Source organism: Lithobates pipiens, unplaced genomic scaffold, assembly GCF_037356315.1.
Source record: "Lithobates pipiens isolate NorthernLeopardFrog02 unplaced genomic scaffold, aLitPip1_a1.2 Scaffold_8, whole genome shotgun sequence".
In the NCBI taxonomy this organism is placed as follows: domain Eukaryota; kingdom Metazoa; phylum Chordata; class Amphibia; order Anura; family Ranidae; genus Lithobates; species Lithobates pipiens.
This window is the reverse complement of record NW_027507903.1, coordinates 154,504,171-154,516,676: the sequence shown is the minus strand read 5'-3', so window position 1 is coordinate 154,516,676 and position 12,506 is coordinate 154,504,171.

The following is a 12,506-nucleotide window of genomic DNA, read 5'->3' as shown; positions in this document are numbered from 1 at the left end:
AAATAAGATGTCTGACTCTCAGATTGTGTTGCCGCTGAATGTCAGCAAGGCGAGCCGTGGCCGTGTAAGATCTTCTGAAACTGGCCGAGATTTTCCTTGCCTGCCACAAGATGTCCTGGACCCCAGGGTATTTGACAACGAATCACTGCACGACCAAGTTTAAGACGTGTGCCATGCATGACACGTGTGTAATTTTGCCCTGTTTCAAGCAGATTGGCACCGTTGTCACACACCACTTTACCAACTATCAAATTGAGCAGTGTTAGCCACTGATCTGCCTGTGAACGCAAAGCTGAAAGGAGTGCAGGGCCAGTGTGGCTCTTGGCTTCCAGGCACAACAGATGCAACACAGCATGGTAACGTCTCACCTGGCATGTCAAATAGGTTCTGGGGATCTTGGGAGGTGCAGCTGAAGAGACGCTAGCAGCGGAAAAAGGAGGATTCAGCCGAGGAGGAGAGGGAGGATGGAGTAGGAGGAGGAGAAGAAGAGCCAGGCCTGCATGCAAGCCGTGGCGGTAAAACCAAATCTACACGGGTGCCACGGGTTACATGCTTGACGGCCATCAGAAGGTTCACCCAGTGGGCAGTAAAAGTTATATACCTTCCCTGCCCGTGTTTGCTAGACCACGTGTCTGTGGTCAGATGTATCTTGGCACCGACACTATGTGCCAGAGATACATTCACTTGCCGCTGAACATGGCCATATAGCTCTGGGATGCCCTTCTGTGAGAAATACTTCCTTCCTAGGACCTTCCATTGTGGTGTTCCAATGGCCCCAAATTTTCAAAAGGCCTCCAAATCCACCAGTTTATATGGCAGTAGTTGGTGGACTATCAGTTCTGACAAGCCAGCGGTCTACCGTTGGGCAAGAGGGTTATCCAGCGTCATCATTTTTTTATGCTCGAACTTTTGGCACACGCAAGCCTGCCTTTTCCCAGAAAAACGTGAGGACGGCATGATGGAAGGTGGAGTGGAGGACAATTCTGAGGAGAGAGGAGAAGGAGAACTAGAAGACGAGGCTGGACAGTGAGAGCCTTGAGTGTGGCTTTGTGGGTTCCGTTGCTCCTACTGGGCTCGGTGATGGCAGCTCATGTGCCTTCTTAAGGCGGTCGTCCCTAGGTGAGTGTTGGGCTTACAGCAACTTATCCGTTGACTGCAAAGGCTGCAGATGGCAACACTATTGTCAGCAGCGGACACATTAAAAAAAGCCCACACCCCTATATACTGCACGCCAAATAGTACACCCATGCCAGTCCTTAAAAGGATGTTTGTGGACCTAATAGTAGCTAGCTAGTGAATTACAGACTGTCCCTGCTCCAAACAGCGAACTCTATCCCTACACTGAGAAAAGACAGCTGCAGAATCGGTCACTTCAGCACTGCCGTGCACTATAATATGCTTTCTATATTTGAAAGAAAGTATATTATAAGTTTATTACAACCCTATATACTGTAAACATATACCAGTCCTTAAAAGGACGTTTGTGGACCTAATAGTAGCTAGCTAGTAGCTAGTGAATTACAGACTGTCCCTGCTCCAAACACCAAACTGTCCCTACACTGACAAATCACATACATTTGTAATTTGTCACATGTTTATGTGCAATTTTAAAGCATGTTGTGTTTGGTATCCATGTACTCGGCCTAAGATCATCTTTTTTATTTCATCAAACATTTGTGCAATATAGTGTGTTTTAGTGCATTAAAATGAAAAAAGTGTGTTTTTTCCAAAAAAAAGTGTTTGAAAAATCGCTGTGCAAATACTGTGGGGGAAAAAAATGAAACACCCACCATTTTAATCTGTAGGGCCTTTGCTTAAAAAATATATATATATAATGTTTTGGGGTTCAAAGTAATTTTCTTGCAAAAAAATTATTTTGTCATGTAAACAAAAAGTGTCAGAAAGGGCTTTGTCTTCAAGTTGTTAGAAGAGTGATGTGTGACATAAGCTTCTAAATGCTGTACATAAAATGCCAGGACAGTTCATACCCCCCCAAATAACCCCATTTTGGAATGTAGACACCCCAAGCTATTTGTTGAGAGGCATGTTGAGTCCATAGAATATTTAATATTTTGCCACAAGTTGCAGGAAAATTACAAACTTTTTTTTTGCACAAAGTTGTCCCTAAATGATATATTGGTCAAACATGCCATGGGCACATATTAAATTACACCCCAAAATACATTCTGTTGCTTCTCCTGAGTATGGGTATACCACATGTGTGAGACTTTTTGGGGGTCTAGCAGCTTACGGGACCCCCTCAAATGACCCAATTTTGGAAAGTAGACATCCCAAGCTATTGGCTGAGAGGTATGGTGAGTAATTTGCAGGCCTTGCTTTTTGTCACAAAGTTTAAAAAAAAAAAAAAAAACATTTTTATTTTCTTTCTTCATTTTCAAAAACAAATGAGAGCTGAAAAATACTCACCATGCCTCTCAGCAAATAGCTTGGGATGTCTACTGTCCAAAATGGGGTAATTTGGGGGGGTTTATGCCATCTTGGCATTTTATGGCCATCGAAACTGTGATAGGTAGTGAGGCGTGAAATCAAAAATGTAAGCCCTTAGAAATCCTGAAGGTGGTGCTTGGTTTTCGGGGCCCCGCACGTGGCTCGTCTCCCAAAAAGTCCCACACATGTGGTATCCTCATACTCAGGGGAAGCAGCATAGTGTTTTTGGGGTGTAATTCCACATATGCCCATGGCATGTTTGAGCAATATATCATTTAGTGACAACTTTGTGCAAAAAAAAACTGTCATTTTCCCGCAACTTGTGGAAAAATATAAAATATTCCATGGACTCAAAATGCCTCTCAGCAAATTTCTTGGGGTGTCTACTTTCCAAAATGGGGTCATTTGGGGGGGATGTTGTGCCATCTTGGCATTTTATGGCCTTCAAAACTGTGATAGGTAGTGAGGAGTGAAATCAAAAATTTATGCCCTTAGAAATCCTGAAGGCGGTGCTTGGTTTTCGGGGCCCCATATGCGGCTAGGCTCCCAAAAAGTCCCACACATGTGGTATCCCCGTACTCAGAAGAAGTGGCAAAATGTATTCTGGGGTGCAATTACACATATAACCATGGCATGTGTGAGCAATATATCATTTAGTGACAACTTTTTGTAAAAACACTTTTTTTTGCCATTATTCAATCACTTGGGACAAAAAAAAAAAAATATTCAATGGGCTCAACATGCCTCTTAGAAATTTCCTTAGGGTGTCTACTTTCCAAAATGGGGTAATTTTTTTGGGGCTGGGGGTTGTACTGCCCTGCCATTTTAGCACCTCAAGAAATGAGATAGGCAGTCATAAACTAAAAGCTGCGTAGTTTACAGAAAATGTACCCTAGATTGTAGACGCTATAACTTTTGCACAAACCAATAAATATACGCTTACTAACATTTTTTTACCAGAAACATGTGGCTGAATACATTTTGGCCTAAATGTATGACTAAAATTGATATCATTGGATTTTTCTTATAGCAAAAAGTAGAAAATATAATTTTATTTTCAAAATTTTCGGTCTTTTTCCATTTATATCGCAAAAATAAAAATTGCAGAGGCAATCAAATACCTTTAAATTAAATCTCTATTTGTGGGAAAAAAAGATGCAAATTCTGTTTGGGTACAACATTGCATGACCGCGCAATTACCAGTTTAAGCAGCACAGTGCCAAATTGTAAAAAGTACTCTGGTCTTGACCAGCCAAATGGTCCGGGCTTAAGGGGTTAAATGATGTAATGCAATAATGATAAACATAATCATCCTTTTCTTTTCAATTATTTTTTATTGCATATTGGCAGATTATATAGATATATTCATAACATGTCTTGAGAATTATAATGTCCATACATAACGTTAAGCCATTTGTGCAGTACAAATACAATCAAGAGGATTACAAACTATAACTCTGTTCCCCAAATAAAGGGGGTGATATAAATTCTAATCTGAGGGCTACAAAAAGCCGCGTAACTATGAGTATTAAAACATCAAAACAAATCATAACAAAAGGTTAACACTATATAATGCCTTGATATATAAGGAAAAAAGAAAAATGACAGGGTTCTAAGAGACCAGATCTTGTAGTGGATTTCTGGTTATATGTCCCTTATCGGGTAACTGTTGAGCCAACAGTTACAATTGTTATATAATTTTTTATAGAGTCTGTACTATAAGCTAGAGTTCTTTCATATTGGGCAGAATTTTGCACTTTTGATAGTATCTGACACATTAGGGGTTTTATTTGTTTTCCAGAGAAAAAGCTATAGTCATACGAGCTGCTGAGAAAATTTCTATGGTCAGGAAATGGAATTGATTAGGTACTCTATCTAGTTTCAAATGTAAGAGAGCCATTTCAGGTTCAGGGGAGGTATAAGAACCCGTGACCCTGTATATCAGGGAAAATATACCATTCCAGTAGCTATGTATGCATCTACATTTTCAAAACACATGGAACATAGACCCCTTATCTCCACAGTCTCTCCAACAATCATATTTCGAATCAGGGTATATTTTGGATAGTTTGAGGGGAACAAGATAACTTCTATTTATGATTTTTAGGAAGTTATCCCAATGGTTAACTCATCTGGATTCCTTAAAGGTAAATTCTCTAGCTTTATTCCATTCTAAGTGGCCGAAAGTAGTGCTGAAGTTTCTTTCCCATGTTAGCATAGATGTTGTTTTAATACAGTTATCATGTGGTTAAAGATGTGCATATCGTCTTGAGATTCCTCTTTTTTTAAAGGGTTTAGATTGGAGTTCCTGTCATATGTCTTTATTAACCTCTTATGTCATTTTTTTTAAGTAAATGTTTCACTTGCAGTGTTTCATAGTGTCTATCTTTTGGGTTTTCTGTGTTGATGTCTTTAATATTTTGCGCCATGTAAGAGGTCCAGTGTCTTGTTTTTATAGAGAGTATTATATACTCTAAAACCGGAGTTGGAGCAGTGATTTGAATGTTTGTCGTTTTTTTCCTATAGTTGCTATGACTCCTGTTCCAAGTGTTCACTGAAGCTTGAATAGGAGGGAGATTGGGTATATATACTGGTAAGTTTGTAATAGCCGCCAGAAGAGGGGAAATGAGGTCCAAGGATTTGGTGGAAGCCTTCTCCAGGAGACACATTGTTTATCAGAAGTGGATTCAAACCATGCATGCACTTGCTCTACTAGAACTGCTGTACGATAAGATTCCAACACTGGAAGGCAGATCCCCCCAAGCTTTCTTGGCTTTAGTAGCGTAGAAAACATTATTTTTAGTATCTTCCCTTGCCATATAAGATTTTTAATAAGGGCGTTAAGCTTTTGAAAGACGCTAGTTGGAATATTGATAGTAATTGTTCTAAAAAGGTAAAGAATCTGAGACAGAATCATCATTTTGAAGGCTGCAATGCGGCCTAGCCAGTTCAATTCTAGTTTAGCAATATGTAGAATATCCTGTGATACTGTCTGTATAAAAGGGAGAAAGCTAGCTTTGTACTGTATGTATTAGCTGAAAGGGGCCGTGAGGACAATTCCCAAGTAGGGTAGTTTGCCTTTTGCCCAGGAGTATGAAAATCGTGTTTTTAAGGTTTGTAATGATGACTTGGGAATGCTGATTGGTAAAACAGTGGATTTGTTAGTATTAAATTTATGGTAGGAGTACTAAAGTTGTTAATTATGGTTTGCACCGCTGCTAGAGAGGACTTTGGGTTGGTGAGGATAAGGACCACGTCATATGCAAATAAGCCTATTTTGTGGTGTTGACCTGCTACTGTAATTCCTTTGACGTCTGTGCTGGCTCTGATTGATTCAGCAAGGGGTTCTATTATTAAGGTAAAGATTGGGTGGGATAAAGGCCACACCTGCCTTGTACCATTAGAAATTAGATTGGAAAGTTTCAGACAGTGCATTAGATGTAAAAATATTGGTGGAGGGATATAAATACAATGCAGATGTTGCTGATAATGAGAATCCTTCCAGTCCAAATTTGTTCAGGGCAGCTTGTAAATACCCCCAATGGACCTGATCAAAAGCCTTTTCAGCATCGAGAGCCAAGAAAACTGTAGGAATCTTCCTTAGCTCAGCTATACATATGAGATTTAGCATTCGTCGGGTTCCATTTGGAGCCTGTCTGCCCTGAACAAATCCCACCTGGTCTGTTTTCATTTACTTTGGGGTAATTGCTGCTAGTCTAAAGGCTAATATTTTCACATATATCTTGAGATCTGAGATTTATAGCGATAAAGGGAAAACATTTTGAGGACAATCAGGGTTTTTTTCCTGGCTTAGGCAGTGTCCCTATCGTGGCTTTTGACATTTCGAAAGGAAAGGAAGCGATAGAAGCAGCATTATTAAATAGTCTCTTTAGATGTGGGGTTAAAGTATCAGGAAAGCCTTTATAATATTCAGCTGTAAATCCATCAGCTCTAGGTGATTTATTGTTTGGTAAAGATTTAATGACAGCTAGAATCTCATCATCTCCAATAAGGGAATTTAATTGTTCCAGGTCTTCTTTAGATATCTTCAGGAGAGTTACTAGCCTTAACATTTTCAGATGGTTGTGCAGTTAATGGATCATTCGCTAAGTTGTAGAATTCTGCATAATAGTTGCGAAAGGCATTTGCAATTTGGTCAGGGTGGAATACTTTTGTTTTCATTTCAGGGTCATTAATTGAGGCCAATTTAGAATTTAACTGTCTATGTCTGAGGTAGCTGGCTAGGAATGTTCCTGCTTTATTACCTTAAGAATAGTGTAATGCTTTAAGTCTCCTTAGAGCATTTTCATGATTTGATTCTAATAGGGATTTGAATTGGGTTCTGTACTGGGCCAGTTCAATTAATTTGCCCTCTGCCAAGGTGGATTTATGATGAGACTCCAGCTTTTTTTTTTTTTTGCAATTAGATTTGACATAAGTTGTGTTTTGCTTCTTTTTGCCTGGCCGCCATCTGTATCAATATGCCTCTAACAAAGGCTTTGTGTGCACATCAGACCAAGGAAGAAGATACCTCAGGTATAATATTATTAGAAAAAAATTATTGTCGTTTTTCCTTTATTTTTGTGTTAAATGGCAGTCTGGAAAAAAGGCTTACGTTGTTTCACCACATATAGATAGGCCGTGAATCAATCTGTTCCTTGATCATTATTGTGATCGGAGCACGATCCAACCAAAGAATAGAATGAATAGCTACTGTAGACACTTTTCGGAAACATTTGTAGATCAAACGTAAAGTTTTATGAGGAGCTGAATAATACATATAGTCCTTCTCCATGTGATTCAAACAGCACCATATGTCATAGAGATCTTCAGTATGTAGAAGAGATTGTAAGGAGGGTCGGCAATGCGATTTATCGGTTGAGTCCACTTTATGATCCACAATGGCATTAAAGTCTCTGCAAATGAGAAGAGATCCTTTACACGGGAAGTAAATTTGGTGCATATTAGAAGCATAAATGTTCGCTATGGTATATGTGATATTGTTGATATCACACACAAGTATGATATACCTCCCATTTTGATCCAGTACAGTAGAGTGGAGGGCAAAGGAAACAGAATTTTTAATTGCTATCAATGTTCCTCTTTTATTTTCCTTTGCATTTGCAGTAAATACATGCAGGAATTGTCTCTTTGTGCATTTTGGGGGTTTACCATCTAAAAAGTGGGTTTCCTGCACACAGATGTCATCTCCTTTGAGTTTTTTAGCTTCTTGCCTTCCATTTAAAGGGATTGTTTAGCCCATGAGCGTTCAGTGAAACAATTTTAATAGCCATTGCTCATATAGGTAAAGCAAAAAATAGAATAGTACCTGGAATTGGATGACAGTGTTAACTCATTTGGTGTTAATGAAGAGACTTAGAACAAATGAACAAGAACAAAAGGGGTGACATAAAAAAAACAAATAACAAGTCCTTTCAGTAGTAACTATTGCTATTCAGAGTGGGGGAATTAGCTCTTGGAGCCACAAGGTTCCCTACATCTGTTTTTAAACACTGTCCATGTTAAATGCATTTAAACAATGCTGTTTGCTGGGAACTTTATTCCACAGTGGGTCAACCTTTGCTGGTGAGACGGCTTTTGGTTGGTGTTCAGCGGGCAGTAGAACCCACTGTTCCACCAGTTGCATTCCTGCTTCCACTGTGAGTACTGTATAGCTTTTACATTCCCATGTAACTAAGAGTTTAGCGGGAAATCCCCAACAGTAAATCACATTATGATTGCGGTAGAGTTTGGTTAAGGGGGCCAATTTGCTACGTGCTTTCATTGTATGTTTGGAAAGATCAGCATACAATGTAATCTCAGAGTAAGGGTCTGGAAATTTTATTTCCTTCCTTGCCTTTTGCATCAGTGCCTCTTTCACATGATAAAAGTGAAGGCGAGCAATCACGTCGCATGGTACTTTGTCAGGAAAAAATGGCAGTTTAGGAAGTCTATGTGCCCTATCAACTACAATCTCCCTCTTAGGCACTTCGGGTAGAAGTGTTGCGATCAGTTCCTGAATATGGTTGCGTAGTTCAGCTGAGAGTATATTTTCAGTGACAACCCGGAACTTTAAATTGTTTTCCTCCTGGAACAATCTTCAAGGTCTGCTATTTTTGCTTTAATGGACATTAATGCATCATCTGCTTCATTGTGAGCATCAGCTAGCTCACTGTGTGCTACTGCAAAGTCTCCCACTTTGTTTTCCACGTGGTGTATTCTGTCACTCATATCACCCACCTCCCGTCTAATCTGTGAAACCATTGCCATTTTGTCCCCGTGGAGTGATCCTCTCAGAGACACCAGCATGTCTTTCAGTGTCTTGTCTGAGAGGGGCTGCCCCACAGCAGGATAGTCATCTATACATTGTATGAATTCATGTGTTGAATCTTCAGAAATGTCTCCCCTGCCCTGTTCACCTGCATATTGGTGTGCTGAGGACTTATTTGGGTTGGATTTAACAGGGCTGTTTCCCGCAGAGTCCCTGTGAAAGGATCAGCTTCCACCGCTGGAATATGATCCGCAAGGAGTGCTGTGGTGTGAGGGAAAATGTAGATGTTCCCGGCTGGCGCCATCTTTAGCTGACTGAACTCCAGCAGGCCCTAAGTATGTTGTCAGCTTGCGGGGACCTGTAGACTGTTTTCTTTTCCCCATTTCGGCTGGCTGAGTTGCACCAGTGTTTGGGAGCTGGAACGGTGTTATGTTGCTGCCCTTTGTCGCTCTGAGAGGTCGGGAACTGCTGTTTGGACCGGGAGCTCTCTCCTTACGTGGCCATCTTCCTCAGCTGCTGGCTCCGCCCCCCCATAATCTAAAAATTTTTAGAGCATTGTGGGGGTTATTTACTAAAGGCAAATCCACTTTGCACTACAAGTGCACTTGAAAGTGCACTGAAACTGCACTGAGAGTACACTTGTAGTGCAAAGTGGATTTGCATTTGGTAAATAACCCCCATTGTCACTGTAACTACAACAACGTATCTAAAAAATGGTATTGAACATTTAAAGAAGAAGCCACACATTGTTCAGTATACAACATTTTACTTCAAGAACATTGATGAGGATTTGTGCACTTGCACTGTTGAAATTAGTTTCTTCTTCCACAACATCCGCATCACCTAAAAATAAAAAAAAACACCATGTATTATAAATATGCAGGCATACATCTTTTACTTGAAGCTGTGGTCTCAGACACTGAGCTGTTGAGGTCACCATTTTGTCCACTTCCTTAACCTCGGAATCAACATCCTCATGTTGTGTTTTGAGTTCCACTTTTTCAGGAAGAGTGGGGTTCCTGGTGTCCTCAGATGTCCTGATTCTTTTCTCCCCTATGTGAATACAAAAAAGTTATACTTAGCAGATAGATATTTGATGCGAGAAATAGTAATATGAAACATTGCTTGGAAGTGTCATCCAATTGTCTGTTTTGGTCATGATTTTTTCCCTTTCAAAAGCTGGAATACTTACCTGTTTTGTGCAAGTTTCACACATGGAGAGACCCCTAGTATCCACTGGAGCACCTGGGTGGAACACCATAAAAAGGTTGTACTGGTGTCCCACACTAGGTCTGACCAGCGTTTCCTCAATTGCTCCTTGGATTGTCGTACACCAAAATTCCTGTGCAGACTTCTCGTAACTTTAGTCATGATCTTGGCCTTTCTCACATTTGGGTTGCTGTACAGTCCATACTTCCCATTATAGTCAGCCCTCTTCAAGATGTCCATCATCTCCACCATCTCTACAAAGGACATATTTGAGGCCTTATATCTCGTCCTGGATCTGGAACTGCCTTGCTCCGGGCTTTCCTCATCCTTGTCATTACTTCTCTCTGCAGGCACCTGCTGTGTCTCCGGCATGTGCTCTGCCTCAGCCCCGAAAGAGAAGAGGTGGGGAATACACTACAAAAAAGGACAGGGCAGAGTTTCACGCATATGCAATGTATATAAAGCATAAAACGCGGGCATCATACGTACGATCTGTGTGTGGACAGAGGATCGTAAGCGCCAATTGTGCAAACGAAAAAACTATTTTAACTTGGGGCATCAGTGATTAGTGGCCTATACTGCTATAGAGATTGAGACCTATATTGGAACAAGATTAGGAGAGTTTAGTCTGACATTAGGGTTTGTCTTGTGTTGTGTCTTGCAGAGAAAATGGTTGATACATTTACTGACCCAGACTTCCTGCCCAGATTCCTGGACATGTACAGGGAGCTAAAATAATAATAATAGTGATGCGATATGATCAATATTCTACCCAAAACCTAAAGTGCATAGTGCAAAAACTAAGACCAGCACAATGACCACCGGGGGGAGAATACCACCAAATCAACTCGACCCAGCACTGTTAAAATCGCAAAGTGATTAAAAACAATGTGCCTATCCCTATAATATTAACACCAAAATAAATATCCAGTAAATATATAGACCATAAATAGGTATTAAAAGTGCAGAATGCTATATGTATTGATTAAATAAATGAGCACAGGGGAAAAAAAAAATCACACACCACCCCTAATGCTTGAACCTATAAAAGTGCTAACAATAAAGATGTCAACATCCGTGTATAATGTATCAAGTGAAATGACCATGGAGTAAATATGACAATCAAGAAAAAAAAGAAATATAATATATAAAAATGAGGTAGAAAAACTTCTTTCGTGTAAAACGGAAGGGGTGGTTTACGTACTTTAATGTCCGTGACTATTACAATACATTGGCAGAATGAAACGACCTATGTGGAAATGCATACGTGAACATATACAAAACATTCAAAGTGGTTTCCCTAAGCATAGTGTTTTGTGCCATTTTTCACTATACCACAATAAAGACCCTTCATAGCTGAAATTTTGGGCTATTGAAAAGTTCAACCCCCATTGGAGGGGAAGTCACAAAATTCGAGAATTGAGTAGGAGTGAATATCAATGGATATATGAAATGCGTACTTTATCTCCAAGGGGCTTGAATATTGACTTTGACTTGAATTGTTTTATCTCAGACTTTTAATAGTTTAGTATCTCTTCTTGTAACTTGGCTAATTTTTATACTTTTATACACAGTTTTTGGTTAATTTTTTTTTATGGTAGATTGTTATTGGTTGTATGAAAATATTGGCCATTGATGTATGACTGTTCCCTTTGGGGGATTCTTACTGGGCCGATGGTTATCTTAATACCCCCACACTGTTTTTGGTTGTTCTTGGTACGAGAGCACTTTGTAGGGTTTTTACTCTTTGACTTGAGATTATTCACTCCATGCATAAATATTTTGGTTGTGCCCTAGATATACCAGAATTCTGGCTATACATCTAATATATATTTATCTATATATTGTTTTTTATTTAGTATCAGATACATACACATTAAACAATTTTTTGGGATTTTAACCAATTTTTGGGGATTTTATAAAAATATTCTATATTTCCCTATTGTATTTTTATTAAAATTTATTGATATCTCTGTATTTTATGTAGTGCATTTTGTGCATTTATTTATTTTTTTATATTAATTTTGTTATTTTTTTCATATTAATATAGTTCCTTTTTTAATTTATTCTATTTGTATTTAATATTGATTGGAGCCAGCAATGCTGCCAATTTTCTCTCGTTAGTGGATCTGTTGCAGAGACAATATATCAATATTCCCCATCATTACAACCACTGACTTTGTATAGATCCATGTCATGGTACTATTTTCCTGCTGACCACTAGAGGAAGTTTTTTTGTTATATCCCACATATGACCAATAGATGAATATAATGTAATTTTGTTTGTGCAGGGTATGCTTATTGTTTTAAAATAGGTTTAGTCTGTATGTTAGATGATTTAAGTTATTGTTATTTTAAGCGCTGAATGTGATGATGAGTACCGCCCGACAGCTGCGGCGTGTGTATTCATTCACACGCTTGCGGTGATATAAATACTAAGCATCTCAGGTCTCCAGTCAACCCTTGAAAAAGTCACGTGACAGTAACGTAATGCGTAGGGAGGCAGAGCCTGTGACAGACGCAGAAGACGAGCAGATGGATTAGCGGCGGTCTCTGACCTTTTTTCTCCTGAAAGCAC